General features: G+C 35.7%; 1 pseudogene; it reads left to right on the forward strand.

Moving 5' to 3' along the window:
* The first annotated feature begins 1,274 nt into the window (after positions 1 to 1,274).
* On the forward strand, positions 1,275 to 4,431 carry LOC106641815 (cullin-3-like; annotated as a pseudogene).
* The last annotated feature ends 528 nt before the right edge of the window (positions 4,432 to 4,959 follow it).

Genomic DNA, 4,959 nt, shown 5'->3' on the forward strand with positions numbered 1-4,959 from the left:
AAGGAACTGATATTAATCTACAATTCATGGATACCTTTAAATTTATGGCTTCATCTCTCGTCAAACTGTTATCATAGTTAGATGAAATCAAGATTATCGAAAGTACATTCTCAAATGATAATAACTTTGATATAATTAAAATAAATTGATAAAAAAAAAAAAAACGCATTTCTCCGTATAATTATATATCCTCGTTTGAAAAACTAGAGGAAAAAAGTTACCAACAAAACAAGATTTTTATAGTAGCTTATACGAAGCTCATATTACTGATGAAAAGTATGAGCATGTTGAAAGTATCTGGAATACTTTAAACATTCAAACACTTCATCTGTAGTATTCAGATTCATACTTGAAGACTGATGTGCTACTACTTGCTAAAGTTTTCGAAAATTTTTAAAACAATTGTCTCGAAGCATATGAGTTAGACTCGGCTTATTATTATAGAACACCTGGTTTAACTTGGGATGCTATGTTGAAGTAAACAAAAGTTTGAAAATATTTTTTAAAATTAAAATTAATTATAAAATAATAATAATAATATAAATAATGATAATTCATTTAAGGTAAAACTTGAATTGTTAACGATATTGACGTGCTTATGTATATTGAGCGCGGCATACTAGATGGCATCAGTCAATGTTGTAATCGCTATGCTAAAGCAAATAATGCGTACATGGAAGAAGGCAAACACGATGATATGGATGTAAAATATCTTATGTTTTGTGATGTCAATAATTTGTATGATTGGGCCATGACTTAACCATTGCCTTACGCTGGTTTCAAATAGATTGAAGAAGAGCAGCTTGTTGCTTTACAATTAATGCGCACTGATATTTTTATTAAAAAATCAATATATATATATGTATATTATATATATATATATATATATATATATATATATATATATATATATATATATATATAGGATTAAGTGTTTTAGACCTGTCCAAAACACTTGTGTATCAATTTTATTGTGATCTTATGAGAAATCAAACTGTTTTATACCGACACAGATAGTCTTATATATGAAACAACGAATAAAAATCACGAATAAACCTTTAAGCGAGCGACAGCAGAGGATCCAAGGAATAACGATGCTATGGTGTCTTCCTTCTGATCCTTAAACAAGAGTTCCTGTAACATCAGTTCACAGAGTTGTATTGTGTATGTTGCCAAAGAAGAGCTGCTTCAGCTCTTAATGAACACACTGCAGCCCAGGGATCGCTTCGTCGTTGTAACGGCAAAAAAATAGTTATCATTGACTCAACAGAGTCATGATGCAAAGCCTACCGAAAAAGGAAAGCAAGATGCGTATTAGAGCCTTCCCAACATATATGGATGAAAGATACGTAGAAAATATCTGAGCTTTACTCAAAATGCTATTCAAGTCATTCAAAAAAAAAAATAACTCCAGTCTCAGCTTTGAAGAGCTGTATCGCAATGGCTTGACAATGGTTCTGCACAAGTATGGCGAGAGACTTTACACAGGACTGAAAGAAGTTATTACACAGCGTTTGTTGAACAAAGCGCGCAAAGATGTTCTGGATTTTTAGCACAACAACTTTTTACAGACATTAAATCAAGCATGGAATTGTCATCAGACTTCTATGGTGATGATTAGAGGTATACTCGTGTACATGGATAGAGTTTACGTACTGCAAAATAATGTGGACAATGTGTTTAATTTGGGACTAATCATATTTCGTGATCAAGTTATTAGATATAGCAATATCAGAGGCCACTTGCGCGAAACCTTGTTAGGAATAATGGCTCGCGAACGAAGAGGTAAAATCGTAGATCGCATAGCTATCAAAAACGCTTGCCAAATATTGATGCTGTTGGGCATCAACAGCCGACAAGTTTACGAGGAAGACTTTGAAAGACCCTTCTTATAGCAGAGTGTGGAGTTTTATAAGATGGAATCACAAAAATTCTTAGCTGAAAATAGTTCATCTGTATACATAAAGCAAGTTGAAGTCAGAATAACAGAAGGGTCAGAAAGAGCTAAGCATTATTTGGATGAGTCAACAGAAAATCAGATAGTCGAGGTCGTTGAGGAGGAACTAATAAAAAAGAACATAAAAACTATTGTTGAAATGGAAAACAGTGGCCACGTTTATATGCTTCAAAACAAAAAAATCAAAGACTTGAGCTGCGTGTATAAATTATTCTCTCAAGTTTATGATGATCTGAATACCGTATATGGCTGTATTTCACAAAACCTAAGGGAAAAGGGTTAAGCTCTTGTTCAAGAGGAACAGCATGCCAATACCAATGCCGTTCTGTTTGTTCAAAATCTTTTGGATTTGAAGGATCGCTTCGAACTTATTCTACAATATTCGTTTAGCAATGACAAACAATTTAAGCAAATGAATGCTTCAGGTTTCAAATACTTTTTAGATTTGAATACAAAGAGTCCTGAATACCTTTCATTGTTCATCGATGACAAGCTAAAAAAGGGTCTTAAATAAATAACAGAACAAGAAATCAAAGATATTTTGGATAAATCTATGATACTATTCCGGTTTCTGCAAGAAAAAGATGTCTTTGAAAGATTAACTTTGATTTTATTTACCATTTAAACTTCCCAGCTTGCGGCCAGTGTAACGCGATTTTAGATAGATAATATACATATAGCATGGTGCTATTTAGGCGCAGTTTATTAAGAGAGTCTTGGTAATTTGTTATTCACTTGATCGTAATATCACTGGAAAGTTTCACTTGCACTAGATATTAGTTATCACTTTCGCTAATACATGAGTAGTGGACGGTTTTACAATGTAATCAGATACGCATACAGGTAGAGATTTTACATGCTCGTACAGAAGTCGCCTGATCATTAAGTTGTAAGAAGCGTAATTGTAAAGTTATTTATAATAAGTACATACATATATGCGCTAAGTAACTACGCTAGGAACATCTATTTTTGGCTTAGCGTTATAAAGAAAGAGGAATATTTTCCTCTCGCAGGAGAAGACAGATGTAGTGCGGTGTATAGTGGAGTTGTGTTAGATATGTAACCGCCAGCAAGTGTAGGCTGGTTAGTTGTCGCGCGAGAAAATGCCGCTATTCGAAATGACAATTGTTAATAATAGATGTGCTCATTCATCTGCTTGGGTTTAAAGCTATGAGCATGAACGGCGCATACATATATAGTAATAAAGTAATAGTGAGGTGACAGTAGTAATATATTAATACCACTAGATCGCTTACATGTCTAATTAATATTCGATGAGTTTATGAGTAGTTAGCATCGGAGCCGAGTACGTCGGACGGTTACAGTTTTATTACATGCGTTAATAGGCTTAGGGGTTAGCTACAACTGGGCTCGACGCAGACTACAAACAGCATTTGGCCAAGAGACTTTTGCTCAACAAATCCATTTTTGATGATAGCGAGAAAAATATGGTTTCAAAACTAAAGACTGATTGTGGTTGCCAATTTACATCGAAACTGGAAGTAATGTTCAAGAACATAACTGTCAGTAACACAATCATGGACGAATTAAAATAACACGTCCTTGCTTATAATATGACGTTAAGAGGTGTGGATTTGAGCGTACGAGTACTGAAAACTGGATTTTGGCTAACTCAAGCAGCCACTCCCAAATGCAGTATGTCTTCCGCACCTCACGATGCCCTTGATGCCTTTAAGCGTTTTTACCTTGGAAAACATAGTGGCCACCAATTAACACTGCAGCCCCAGTTAGGTTTGGCAGACTTGAATGCCACCTTTTATAGTCCAAAAAGGGATGACAGCAGCTTTGCTGCTGACTACCCAATGGCGTCGTCCGGACGAAATGGAATACCCTGCATCGCGTGCAAGCACATCATCCAGGTGTCTATGTACCAGATGTGCGTGCTCATGCTGTTTAACAATCGCATGATTAACAGGAGATACAAAATAAAACACATATATCTGAGAGGGATTTGATAAGGGCTCTGCAGTTGTTGGCTATGGGTAAAGCAGCGCAAAGAGTTTTACTCAAGTATCCCCGAACGAAATTAATCGAGCCATCTCATTATTTCTGCGTTAACGATAGCTTTACCAGTAAACTGCACCGAGTGAAAATTCAGACGGTGAAAGCAAAGGGAGAATGTGAGCCAGAGAGAAAAGAAACTAGAAATAAAGTCGATGAAGAAAGGAAGTACGAGATTAAAGCTGCAATAGTTCGTACAATGAAAGATCGTAAACGGATGGCGCACAACTTACTTGTCTCAGAAGTTGTGGATCAGTTACGAGTCCGAGTTTTACTTTCGCCGGTTATTATTGAGAAGCGCATAGAAGACCTGATTAAGCAAGAATATTTGGCACGAATGCCAGAAGACAGAAAAGTGTACACGTATGTCGCATAATCCTTATAAAAAGGATTTGTGCAAACATTTAAGTTATTTTATGAAGTTGATTCAACAGTTTTAATTGCAATCAAGTGGAAAAATAACGCCTTTGTTTTTACTTTTGCAAAACAGTGTATTTTTTCCAGAAAAAAACCCCCCAGATTTTGGAGCTTAGTAAGCCAGATCTTCTTGAAGCGCTACATCATAAGTTATACATATGAAAAAAAAAAAAAATAAACAAGAAAAAAAAAAAGAAAAAAAAAGAAGAGATCTGTCAGAAAAATTGATTATAATAATGAATTTAAATTATTCGAAACTTGACGAATATATACATATATACATTAAAAAACTAAACACTCGCGAGTATTACATAAAAGAACTGTATACTTACCAAATTATAGACAAAAATATAAGAGGCACTCGCGGGTGTAGGTGTGTATATGCGGGTATGATATAGCACGTCGAGCGCGGTTGCTCGACATGCTCGTGGCGCAAAATCGCGGCACGGGCAGACAACGCGGGCTAATCGAGGGCTGCTGCCGTTAAAAATCAAACTGCCTGTTGGCAGGTACTCACGGCCGCTAATAAGCTCCTTGACGATGCCTCTGCCAGGCCAATATCT

This window comes from Copidosoma floridanum, unplaced genomic scaffold (genome assembly GCF_036245765.1).
Source record: "Copidosoma floridanum isolate Cflo_tuat_1 unplaced genomic scaffold, Cflo_Japanese_pri ptg000020l, whole genome shotgun sequence".
NCBI lineage: Eukaryota > Metazoa > Arthropoda > Insecta > Hymenoptera > Encyrtidae > Copidosoma > Copidosoma floridanum.